Genomic DNA, 14,501 nt, shown 5'->3' on the forward strand with positions numbered 1-14,501 from the left:
TATCCATATCATAGAATTTGATGCCCTAAAAATAATCATTGTATTTTTTAATAAAGAAATACAAGTAAAGTAACATTAATTGATGGGAATAAAGAAGACAATTCAAAGAAGCAAGATTGAATGTCAAAGACCTCAAGTCGATTGAACTTCTCTTAATCTACATGTTATGGCTCAAGATGTGCCTTATGTTCCAACCAAAGAAACTTCTGATGTTACAAACTCACAAAGTTGAGAAGAAGGCCCAACATATTGAATATATAAGTATCATTCCTCAACCTAAGTTGGTGAAAGACGATAACCTGAGAAGATGATTCTAAAGAAATGAATAGAATTATGTTTTGATCGTTTTCCCTTTTAGAAATATTCTCCATTAAGGTCATAGAATCTTTGTTCAACCCTTTTGAGTTGAAAAATCATACAACTTTTGGCTTTCTCTTTCACTCATTGTTGTGAATTTTGGTTATATTTTTTATTAGATGTAGAGTAAGTTTTTTCTTCAAGCACAAAACATAGCCAAATGACCAAGTGCTCAAATATGACTAGAATATAAGTTATGCTCTCAAATTGAAGCTTACATGTATATCAACTTCCATTACATCTATGTTTATTTGCATCTTCTAGAATGTACTAAAGAAATGACTTCATTGAAGTTCAATATTATCATGCATATTTGTGTACTTGTTTGTATGGTCAGAGTGAAACGACAATTTGAATGTGACTTTACAATATTGAAGTGACATAAAACTTAAAAGGAGTCCAAAGAGATCTACACACTCTTCTTTTTGTCATATTGGTTTACCATGATGAAGGTTTTCCTTATTGTCTTTATAATCTAGGTTCACTTGTCATCAATTAACTAATGCTTTTTTTTGTGGATTTGTTAGCCTCCTCTATAATACTTGCATTCCCTCCTTCATTCTCTTACTTTACTTATCACATCTTAAATTTAATTGTCCTTGACCTAATATCAGATTACATAAGAAATCCACACTTTGTCACTAAACCTTCTTAGCTAGGGTTTAGGAATCTCATACCCCTTCCCACTAGCCAAAAGTGACACATTTAAACATACTTGTGACTTTTATGAAAACTTCATGTGACCTTATATACCCATAAATTGAAATTTTGTGATGATGATAAAACACAAATAAAAACATGGTATCCAAGGTATAAGCTTGTAACAGGATGGGGAGAGAAATAAAGTCTTGACTAGAGCAAGTTCTCAATCATGTGAAGCACTTGAAAAACAACTGAATCATTTAATGAGATTTCTAATGTTATAGAAAGAAAAATAATAAAGCTCTCCCTACATGAATAAACAATAATACTGAAGAAATGTGAAACAAATGTGTGAAGGAAAATGTCTTCAAACTCATGTCACTTGCAGACCTAGCTACCAAGTGTTCATTCACATCTTCTCCACTGGGATTAACACAGTTGAATCTCACACTTGCAGACCTCCAAATTAGCTGCCACCTAAAATCCCCAAATTGTGAAATAAATATTGTGTGCACCTTTTTCTTTCTTCTTTCTTAATGAGCTTGATTTGGTCAAAATTTTGAGCAAATCAAGCATTTTTGTCAAAATTTTGACCAAATTGGGCTCATAAACAAAACAAAAAAAGAATTTAACAAGCCAAAAAAAGGCCTTAGTTGAAATTAAAGGTCAAAAATTGACCTCAAATGTACTATTATCTTTGTGGTGTGTGGAGATGTTTCTTCATGATATGTGGAGATGGTTTTCTTCATGGTGTGTGGAGATGGTTGCATCTTGAGGGCTCATGGAATTCTTGGTAAAGATGTATGTGCTTTAATTTGACATGTTATCCTTGGTGTTAGGATGGTTTCATTATTATGTCATAGTATTCCCTTGATAAGCATTTAGATTTTTGACATGTTATGATATGTTCATTTTGAGCATGTTATCTCTTTGGTTGAGATGGTCTAGATCATATTGTCATGTTTATGTTCCTCGGGCTAGGGTTGGAGCTTTGGCATTAATCTTAGTTTAGTTCTTTCATATTGAGTGCATTGGTAATTTTCTAGATACTTCATGATATTTCTATGTTGCATTTGGATTTAGCATGGATTGATTGGTTATAGGTGCTCATGGATACTTGGAGATAGTGGTGATGCTGATTTCTCTTAGATTAGAGATATGTTTGTTGGGACAGTTGATGATTTTAGTAGCAAGTCTAAGGGGCATTCACATGATATGGAATTGAGAGGATATTTTTGTTGGATGACTTTTGGTTGGAGACTTGTATATCTTAATGAGAATTCACATTCCCCACTCTTGGTCTACTTAGTGGTTACTACTTGAGAGGTGTAGCCCATTTTTTCTCTCAGGTGCATTATATTTATGCTTATCTTTCATGGATATAAATCTTTTCTATGGTACATAAGTAATTTTTAGATGGTTAATTTGAGAGATGTTTTAGCATTGGCTATCTCCATGTGCATAATTTTTGTCATGTTGATTGAAATTGGGAGATGATATATAGGGCATATTCCTTGGATTAGGAATGGTTATTCATTAGTTTAGGAATGGTTGTGAGTTTGATCTTCTTGTGAGAGTCTTTCATCCATGATTAGTTATATGGTATGGTTTGGGTGTTGTTGTGATTTTATGGAAGAGATCTTACTTGGCATAGTTTATGTCTAGAGGTGTGTGTAGAAGGACATGATACAACTTACGATTTGCATGGTTTCTCTTTGATCTTGGTTATCTTCCAGGATGTTCAATTTTATTTACATTGGATTTGATATTGGTTGGATATTTAATGATTACTAGCTTGTGTTCATGTGTGTCATGTGAGAGATGGCTTGGTTATTCATTTATCTCTTTCCTTTTTTTTTGTGAAGAACTTGGTAGAGTGTTGGAGACTTATTATGGGAGTTGTTCTTGCAAATTATTAGTTTATGAATTATGGATTTCCTTCATACTACATGGATTTACTTCTTTGAGATGGTGTTAGTGGATTAGTTATAGATTTGACATTATCTTTTAGAGTGGGAGATTATTGGTATATATGTAGTAGATATTATTCTTGAGGCTTGTCATTTCATGTTAGAGATTGGATATGTTGATGACGTGAGATTCACTTAGTATACCTTAGGAGATATGGATAGTTAGATGAGTTAGCACTTGTTTTGGGTGTTATTTCAGCTATGCCTATTTGATAACTATAGATCCATGTGATTACCTTTGGACCAACTTTTTGTGCTTGACATTTCATTTGGCACAAAATTTTATGATCTTCTTATGTGATAGCTTGGGTGGCTTTCTCTTTGGATGGCTTCTATGTATGTCTAGTGGCAGTGGTATAATAAGAGGTTGGATCATTCATGTTTGAAAGGATGGATACTCTAATTTTTTTGTGGGTACCAAGATGGAGCACATGGTGTACTTTGATCCATGATGTTGGATGTTCTAGGAGGGATATTTTCCTTGTTCATTTATGTGGCTACGGATTGACCCTATGCAATGTACATACAATAAGTGGGAGATTATTGAGATAATGTGTGTTGCATACATTGCATATATTATTATATTATATTATTTTATTTTATTATGTAATGTTTCACCTAGGAGCATCTAGATGGATGTGCAACATGTAAAGATTCCCATGGGTACTTGACGAGATGTATTGTAACATTGTGATAATATTTGATGTAATTATTTAATATTGGGGAAATAAATTAAATGTCCAACATTAAATATGGGATCAATTGGTTAGGTAGTACATGGTTTTAGCACATGGACCACTAGGTGGTTTTGCGGGACTCGCTACTATATAAAAAGTCACAAGAGTAGTTGTAAACAAAAGACAAAAAGGCAAAAATGCAAGAGTTGAGCAAGGCAAGGTTTGACAGGTTAGCCAAGGGAGTATTTGTGAAGGTTGGAAGCATAGAATGGGATGTGTGGATTCACATTTGTTCACATGGATTTCTTGGTTGTGGCAATGACTTTGAAGACTTCCATGGTTGTATTTCAATGGTGTTTTTGTTGAATAATGCATGGTGATGGATGCTTTTCAAGGGTGGGTTTTTTCCTCAATGAGGGTTTTCCAGGGTAAAGTTTTCTATTCTCTTGCATGTGGATTTTAACTGCATATTAATTTCAAATTTACTATGGATTATGTGGAAATTGTTATTTTTTTGTTGCAAGTTTCCTTACAATTAGGTGCATAAATATTAGCAATCTCAAAGGAACGATTTCTAAGAGAAAACAAGACCCAAACCACTCCTTGCATGGGGTCAAAACCATGATAAACAACAACATACTACCAATTATGTGAGAGATTAATGGCTAACCCACCTTGACCAACATTTTTTGGGAAGAATAAACAAAATTGTTAGGATAAAACATATGGAAAGACATGTGAAGAGAAATTCATGTAAGTTTGACATCCTAAAGGAGAAGCACATCCATATTACCAATCCTTTCATATTTGTCTTTAGAAAAGTACTTTTTGTGGGGGTTAGTGAGATCCCAAATATTGGATCATAGGAATTTCATGGTATAAAGTCTTGCATGCCATACTCATCCCTAAGAGAGGAGAAAAAAATGCAAAAAGTCTAAACTAGGCTAGGACATGGTGAGAGAATCTCCAACATTAGTAGTATTATTCCTATCATAGATTCTATTTGTGGTCTCTACACATACAAAAGGACTATGAGATTTATGTAAAGAAGTAGAAGTGCTAATAACCAAATCTTTTTGAGGTGTGAGTGAGGATAGAGGCATAGAATCATGTTGTGGGTTATCTTTCTCCAAACCATCTTTTCAAATAAAATATTTCTTTCCCTATCATTTATGGTTTGAAATAGAAGACACCATCCCATGTTGGTTAAGGTTTGAAATAGTGGCAAGTTGCAAATCGATAGTCTATATGGGAGTCATGGTAGTATCCTCAAAGACTTGAGTCACTAGTTTCTAAGGAGTTAAAGGTCACTTTCTTTTCAAAACCATAATTTCCATTATTATTTTTTATTCACCTCTATGGGTCAATATTATTGGATACTTTTAATTGCCTTAAAAGAAAGATGGGGGTTATACACATACTTGAGATGGATTAATATGAGTGCATTATATTAATTGAATAAGCTCTCATGATTATCTTTGGATTGACTAATATGAAGAAGAGATGCTCCTTAGAGGGATAATTTAGTGAAAATACATTGTTGGAGTTGATGAAAGATCAACCCCATAGCTCCCAAGAATCACCTACATGCAAACACCTATCATAGAAAGAGAGCAACAAAAGCTATATGGAGGCTGAAATTCTCAAATCCACAGATGAGACATTCTTGATGAGAAAAAAGATAAATTTCTATTATAAAAAGTGAATGAATAAATTATAAAGAGATCAATCCTTATAAAAGGAGATCAAAACCCTAATAGGTAACTAACCTAGGTTGCATGATAATAATTACTAATAGAATTAATTATTATATGCCCAAAGTTTAGCTTAAGTAAACTAGAGATAATAAGTGACTTAATAATTAGATAAATATGATTTAAATAATTAATTAGATAAATATGATTTAATTAATAAGAAAAAATTGTATTACACTAACACAACCCCCCCCCCCCCCCACCCTTAAGATAAACTTAGGGAGTAGCTAAAACCCTAGAAACTATTGTTGAAAGTAAACTTGGGTCTTGGCAACAAGGCTTGATGGGGTACTTGAGCACAAAAAAAACTCTAAAAAGAAGAGAAATAGATAAAACCACATGGGAAAACCCTACTCCAAAAAAAGATGGAAATAATGCTAAAAAGAACTAGTGAAGGACTGAAGAAGCCTCCAAACTAGGGAATGACCCAGAAGATAGGAACAAAAGAGATGATCATGAAGAATGCCACTAAAGCATGAAGTTATAAACACTGTCAAACTATTGATCTAAAGAACCTCAATTGTATAGAACATGACTAGGTAGAGAATATTGTCTTAAGATCTAATCAATTGAAGATGGAATGAATATTCATGACCTTTGAAAATAGGAATGAAAGAATGCCTATATGGTAAATGATCCATCTCAAAAAAATGCGTAGGTATCCAACCACTACAATTTCCTAGTACATAGGATCAGTTGTTAAATATATAGCTCACTCCATTGAACCAAGTAAGAAATAGAACCAACATAAGCCCCCTGTAATGATGAAAGGTTAGACATGAATGTTAAAACTAAATGCAATATCTCCTACAAAAAGAACAACCAGTAACAACGAGAGTGTAAAAGAAGTACAAACATCTATAGTGGTACTTGTCATGAACACATAATGAGATTAATGTCATGGAAAGGACACTCACTTGAAAAAGGAAGATGGTGAATATCTCCAACATGAAACCTTACAAGGAACCTTATGATGGAGTGCCAGTGCAAAAAAACAAAAACATGTAAAAGATCCTAAAATGAAATAGAGTGACACTTTATCTCAGTGTGTTTGAAAAAATAATACAAAAGGATGTCAACAAAGACTAAAAGAGACATAAGGCTGATACAAGAGAGAGTACAACCCATGAAAAATCATCTAAAGTAACAAAATCAATTTTTGAACATGAAACAACCAAGGTATCCACTAGAATGCAAAAAAAACAAAAAAAATTGAATGGGATGTGCCTAGAATAGAATTTGGAAAATAGAATATCTCAAGATATGTCTCCTAGAGTGGAAATTAGAACCTCTAACATTGACTACATAAACCAACAACTAAAAATCATCAAAAGTCCAAATAAACTATAGTATCATGACGGGATCAAAACCATCTTTTCGATGATATCTTGTTTGCAAAAAACAAATTTTGGATGAACAAGTTATGGCCAAAAAACTACATGTAGGTCAAAATAGAGTTAGAAGGGAAAAATAAAAACATTTAATATCTTGAAATATGTGCCAACCAATACCATAAATTACCTCAGGATTCCTATCAAATGCCATTAATTTTTTAAATAGGGTTCCTCACTTTATGTGCAAAAATTTGATTTTCATGCCAAAAATCTTGATTTTTACACTCAAAAATCTCGAAGCACATGCCAAAAATCTTGATATGTGCACCAAAAAATCTCAATTTACATGTCAAAAATCCTGATGTGCATGCCAAAATCTCAATTTAAATGCCAAAAATCTCAAAATCATTGCCTCGACAAACATGTCCAATTTGGGAGCAATATTTTTTTGCCTCAAATTCCAACTATGTCTAGAATGGACAAATTTTATATGAAAATAGGGGTTTTCGGGCGGTCTTAGCTCAACAATGAGGTCTATTTGGGTTCAAAGTGCACTGATAAATGGCGATGCCCAATGTAATACAAAAAAACTCTAAAAAATGAAACCCTCTGATAGAAAAAACAAAAATCTAAAAGCCAAGCCAAACTTCTCATAAACAAAACAAGGGCGTGAATATCTAAAACTTTGATATCATGTTGCAGTTGATGAAAGTTCAACCCCATAGCTCCCAAGAATCACCTACATTAAAATACTTGTCATAGACAGAGAGAAGAAAAATCTATGAAGGTTGGAATTTCTAGATCCATAGATGAGACATTCTTGATGAGAAAAAAGATAAATTTCTATTATCAAAAGTGATTGAATAAATTACAATGATATCAATCCTTATAAAATAAGATCAAAACCATAATAGGTAACTAACTTAGGTTTCCTAATAATAACAAATAATAGAATTAATTATTATATGCCCAAAGTTTACCTTAAGTAAACTATAGATAATAAGTGATTGAATAATTAAATCAATATGATTTAATTAATAAGAAAAAACTTACTCTAACATACATGATAAGAAGCATGATGCCTTTGGTATTTATGTAAAAAAGTGATAAGTTTGTTGATTAGAAGGAGGAAATCTAGTACTAGAAGGAAAAGGATCCAAATAATATAGCCATCCTAGCTTATGAATGAAGATAATATTAGAATTTTGTCTTGTTGGTGTTTTTAGAACATTCTTTAGAAATAGTTTATTCTTCGAGTGTCTCCATCATTTTCAAAAGGGAAGATTATTTGTGCAATTGATGTTGATGAGATGAGGATGCATTTGTCTAGTATGATCTTTAAGTTATAATTATTATCATTTATGCCAATGTATGTTTACTTAATTGTTTATGTTCTTGATGTACTCAATCCGAATATATGTGGAAATGTATGAGCTATAAAGGGATGTGTTATGAGAAGTCATGCAAAGTTTTCCTTGAATTTTTTATTATGATATATCTATGACCACATAGGTTCATGTAAAATATAGAGCATGCTACAATATAATAGAAAAAAACTATAGGGATCAACAATCTCCCCCTTTGATATTAGTAGAAAAAATACTTTTTCATGATTCAACATTACATCTCAAAACTAAAAAATAGTACTCCCCCTTAGACTATGACTCAGACTTCATAAAGACTTAAATATTTAAAACATATATATACATACCTTTGACATATTTTATCTTCAAAAAATTTCAAAGAATCATACCTATACCTCTCTATATTCATATCCCCATCATGTACCTTTAAGTTTCAATATACATGAGATATTTCCCCCACACATTACATAGCATATCCCCCCCTTATTTTTGTCACTTATGGTTTCTGGGGTGTAGGGATCAAATCATACTTATCTAGAAATGGTTTGTGAAGCTATAATATCATGGCTAGTACATGATCCCAATTATTTTTTACTAATTCTAAGTAGTTGAATCTTGATTTCTAGCATGTCATCTAGATCAATTTAACTATCAGTTGTTGAGAGATTCAGATCTCATTGTGCTACCTCCTTGGCTGATATAAGCTCTATCTTCATAACCTCTAAATGAGGTAACAACATGGTCTCAATGGAGATGAGCTTAGCCCTTATTCTTCCATCATTACCCACTAGCTCAGCTAATCTCCCTTGGGGGAAAACTTAATTTATTTAAATAATTGAAACTAGAACTTGCATCCATGTTCAAAGAATGTGTTGATGCTTTCAAATATAATAATTGTTTGTCAGTGAAATCTTAATTCTCCTTTGTAAAGAATTTGACATCACAATTTTTTTTTACAAAGCAAGAATGTTCTTTACAACATCTTCTTAGTATTTATTAGATTTGACAAGTGTACTTTCCCTATTGCAATTTGAGTGGAGACCTTTTCAATGACTTTCTTCTCAAAAAATTTGGGAATCCACTCCATCAACTTTTCATTTGCATCTATGTCAACATTATTTATCTTCTCAACAATATGCACCAACTGAGCTATAATACTAGCATTATTATTAAGGTTTTCCACATCAAATACTTAAAGAAAAATATCCTTAATTTCCTATGTAACTTTCTTTTATTTTTTCTCTCTCCTAATTTCTTCTTGTTTGATCTTTCTTCCCAACAAATCTTGCAAAATTTTCATTTGTTCAAGTGTCACATTTTTAGTGTGAAATTTGGGTATGACAATGACTTTATCTAATGTTATTGGCTTTCTAGATGACCTTTCTTTCTTATTTAGAAATTTCTTCTTTGGTGTGTTGCTTCTCAAAAATTCTAGCTAAAATGAGTGTGATGAAACATCAATGCTCGTTCTTTGTATCTCTTTCTCTCCACTAGCATCGATACTTGTTGAGAAATCCCCTATTATTTAGGAAAACCACTTATCTCAGCCTTAGATTGTGTAGAAAGTGGTTTTGTCTTCTTTTTTTTTCCTAATTTTCACCTTTTAACTCGATCATGATGTCACTTTCTATCTCTATCTCCTTATTTCCCTTTATAAGAGGTCCTAAGATTTGTGTTGTTCCTTCATGTTTAGTAGCATTGAATACATGTGTATTCATACCATCTATCTAACCCTATGTGATCTGATCTACCTTACTAGGCTCTTTACCTTTCTTCTCTTCAATTACCAAAGTCTTTTGTTGAATTCATTCCAATTGTTCATTGAAGTCGATAGTAACTATAAGTGTTTCAGTAATTGATATAGTTACATGTTTCTTTGTTTTTTGCTCTCTAATCTTAGGATATTCCTTTCTTTGAATAATAACTAGATTGGATGTATCAAAAAAATTGTTTATGATATATTTTGGAGCTTGATCTCCTTGTTCTGACTTGTTAGACATTATATTTTCTAGCTCAGTTGACACTAGAGTCATATTGGGCAATGTATTATCAGGAGTTTCATCCTCAATGGTGTTTGTCTCTGTCTATTTTTCCTTGTCTTGATCCATTTTCTGTACAATCTCTACTAATTTTTCAATATCACTATAGAGATCATATGTATTACCTAGTTCTATTTTCTCATATTCCTTTTCCTCTTCCCCAATTGGTGAAATTAACCCAAAAACTCTCTTCCACACCAACTTGCTCTCTTGCACCACTTCCTCAATTATGTTTTTCAAAATTTTGTATGTTGGGCAAGTGCACCAAGTTGTGGTGCCAAAAGGATGACACTTTTTTTCTTTTTTCATAATATCCAATAGTGTGCATGCACTATAGTGTGAACATGCTATAGCATGTATGCGCTATGGCCTAGGCTTAGGCTTGCGGAGCATAGACCATAGTACGCATGCGCTACAGTGTGTACATGCTATTGGAAATCACATTAAAAAAAAATCATACTCTTTGTCTCCCTCTCCCTCCTGTAGTGCCTGCCCCTGGTTCACATTTTGTTATCATTGCTAAACTCTTTTAGAACTAGTTTTATGTTGTTAGTTAGCAGCATTCTTTTGAGATTATCAGATATTGTGCTATGGATTCAGTTTATTATGTGATGAGATTACTTAGACTCTACATTTCATGTATGTCTGATGATTATTTTTAGTGTTCACAATTATTGATGATAATTATTACATTGCTTTCAATTATTAATGGTGATTAGTAAGATGATTTATTATCATATGTGCTTTCTTATGGATACTTACCCCATACTTGCATGTGTATGGTGTGTGTGTTTTCCTTGCATGTTTGCTTTTGTATGGCATGTCTGATGTGGTTAAGGAAGGGAGTCGTAGTCACCTGCTAGTCGAGATCTACATGATGCACCACTTTTTGCCATTGTCTGTTTAGTTTAGTATATATTGTGTTTGTACATGCATGGTTTTTATGTGGGTTGCAGGTACCGGGTATCAACTTCCCTGAATTGCCAAGATGAGCGTACCCTATCACATTATCTCAATGATAAGAGAGGGGAGATAAATTCTCAAGTCTAAATCCCAACCCTTTGAGCCATTTGTCCTAATTGGAAAATTAGGACAAGTATCTGAGTTGAATACCCACCGAATGTGTCGAATGACATATTTCATGATTTTTAACGATTTAGATTTATTTTGTATGATTTTTTCTATGATGGGTTTTCATATTTTATCTGGGAGGTCTATGGTGAATTTTTCATTAATTAGGTCTTAATAAATAGATTTAATTAATAAATTATTTATTTGAGAAAATTAATAAAATATCATGATCTTTGATATTTTGATTGTAATTAATTAAATGTGAATTATTGGAAAAAAAGAATTAAATAAAAAAAATTAAAAATTAAAAATAATAATAATTATAAAATAATAATAAAGTAATAAATAAAATAATAATAATAAAAGTTATAAAAATTAAAATGAAAGTTATAAAATTTAAATAGAAATTATTTAAAAAGTAAATTGGAGTTATAAGCTTGCATGGGAATTAACATATGTCAACAACACAAGGGTTAGTGCATCAATTAAGCACAAAGTGTCTACAACTCTATGACTCATCAAAAAGGTTGGAAAAGACCTATGCTTAGTTGGTGACACCTTTCAGCGGTTTCAAGAAGCAATCCAAAAGTTTCTTGAGAGCTCTTTATATTCAGGCATTCATAGAAGCTTAGAGAGGGGGGGTGGAGAGCAATTGGAGCATTGGAGGACTCAAGAACTCTGAAAAAGGGAGCTTGCTCTGCGGGTTTTCTGAGGAAGAGTGAATTAGCATCAGAATCCGGGTAGATTCTTGTGATTTTTCTTATGCTATTTTCGCATCATGCATTCCTGTCTTCTTCGTGTCTTCCATATGTCTTCTGAGGAATTTCATATTTTTATTGTATGCATTTTCAATTTGGGCAATTAAATTTATTTGAAAATTTTATATGCATGGATTTTTTAAAAAAAAAGAGAAAATGGGTTTGGGTTCGAATTAGAATCAAATTGAAATAGATTTGAAAATGCTTTCAAGATTTATGGCCAAATCCATTAGTGAAATTATTGGATAAATTTAGAGAACAATTACCTTTTAAGAAAAAAAATTTAATTGTCCTGTCGCTGCCCCTTGGATGGACCTGAACTCAGTTATTCATAACTTTTTATCGGGATTGAATTTATTTGATCGCTCCAGTCAGAATTGGCGCAACTTGGCCCTCTTTAACATATTTTAATTTCGGCTCGATCCAACGGTTCATTAGGGAGGTATGACCGTTGTACTAGGACTATTTTATTCAAGGACGGATATTTTTTCATTTCCCATAACCAAGAGTTCTTTATGCTTAAACTTCACAAAAATAATATATCAAAGTAATATAATTAGAATTTAATAATTATTTAATTAGTCTAAATACTAATAAGAATGTTCTAAATGAATTAATGGAGATTTTTAATGGAAAGTTTGTGGATAGAGCTAATGGATAGAGATATTGAATTCAATAGAGAATGGATGACTTTTAATATTAATTATTTAATATATAGTTAAGAGGTGGTAATTTATAAAATGTGTTTAATGATGATTATTAAGAGACTCAAATTTTAATGATATTGGATTTAGATTTAAATAAGAATTATTATATTGACAAAGAGTCATAGTTACATTATAACATTGTTATAACATAACTACGATTTGAATTATTATATTGATTATAAATTATTGATATGCTTTAAAGGTTAGTTAAATATTAACTAATGAGGCTTATGGAAATATAGTTTGATGAGTTTATTATTTATTAATGTTTTTTGGGTCTAACAAACTATTAATAAATAATGGTTTAAATAGTTATCAAAAAATTTGATTAGAGATAATCTAGTGGAGATTATTTAATGATTAAAGGTTTGTAAAAAGATATTAGTTTTTGAGATTTGAAGTATAATTGATCAATTGATATTCATTGAGCTGATATCATAACCATGATATTAATAATTAAGTTTTGTGGTAGAGAGTTATTTGAAAAGAATGACAAATGTGGTCATTATAGATAAGATTCCCAACATAGCTTGTTATTAAATATTAACAAGTTATTATTATTGAACTATGAATATGAATATTTGTGTACTAGATTATAATTGACCTTAATCTTACAGAATTCTAGTTAGTTATTAGTCAACTGATATTAATTGGAACAATGCTATGGTTATGCAACTATTAATTAAATCAATTAACTAGAGTTAATTAAATTTAATTAATAATTAAATTATGCAATAGAGATTTAATTGATATAATTCTTTAAAAAGATTGTTAAAATATTGGTATCAAAAGTTGGTAAGTCTTATGACTTGAATTATGATTTTAGATATTTTAATGGTGAAGACTTAGTAACATATAATTAAATATTAGGTCATGAAATTGTGTACCTAAGTTAAATGGTGGATTTAATTGATCATTTTAATAAAGTTATAATCTTTCTATTCGAAGATTGATAATTGGTTCTTTTATAAATGAATAATGATTCTTTGATTATGTTGAAAAGTTGAATTAATGGTAAGGAAGAGTTATTCAATTAGTAACTTTGATCTTAGCAAATAAAATGAATGATTTAATTAAAGGTCAATAAGTAAATACTTATCCTTAAGTTATTCTTAGAATGTAATTCTTAATAATGGAAGGATAATGCTATCGGGGAACAATTGGGTTGACTTGTAGGTCAAATGATGAAACTTAAGACACTTGAAAGTATACTTGCAAACAAAAAACTGAAAACCCCTACACATTATTCAACTATGTAAATTTAGTAAACTAAAACATGTGTTTGCATCGTGTATTTTATATGCTTCTTGTTTTGGGTTTTGGGTTGACTAGTGTTGACCAGTCCTAGGTTGTTACCAAAGGCTCGGGGGTTATGAGATGTGTTGGCATGTTGATCTTATTTTCTCTCGATCTTTATAAGCCCAACCATAGTAATGTGATCATATGCTTTATGAAATGTTTGTATTTGTTCATCAATCTTCATGTGTGAAGCTGAGATGTATGTGTATGAGACACTTAAGCTAATCATTTTTGAGTCATCGATCAGTTATCCTTGGATTATTTTCTAGTCGCCATGATAAGATTGAAATGTTGATTTATTTCTTGATGATGTCATGTTGTGACATATTTGACTCAACCATTTTGAAGTCTTCGATTAGTATGATTTTGAGATATTCTTGGTTGCTTGTTGAGAACCATTTATCTTGAGATATATTTTGGTTATTGAGAACCAATTGATACTTATGATTATCAGCGACGCCTTCAGTTGCCAATAGAGAACTGTTGTGGTCATGATTTTCTATGGATGCTTTTTCAGATGCTCATGGAG

Source organism: Cupressus sempervirens, chromosome 2, assembly GCF_028749045.1.
Source record: "Cupressus sempervirens isolate cs-2001-9-10 chromosome 2, ASM2874904v1, whole genome shotgun sequence".
Classification (NCBI taxonomy): Eukaryota; Viridiplantae; Streptophyta; class Pinopsida; order Cupressales; family Cupressaceae; genus Cupressus; species Cupressus sempervirens.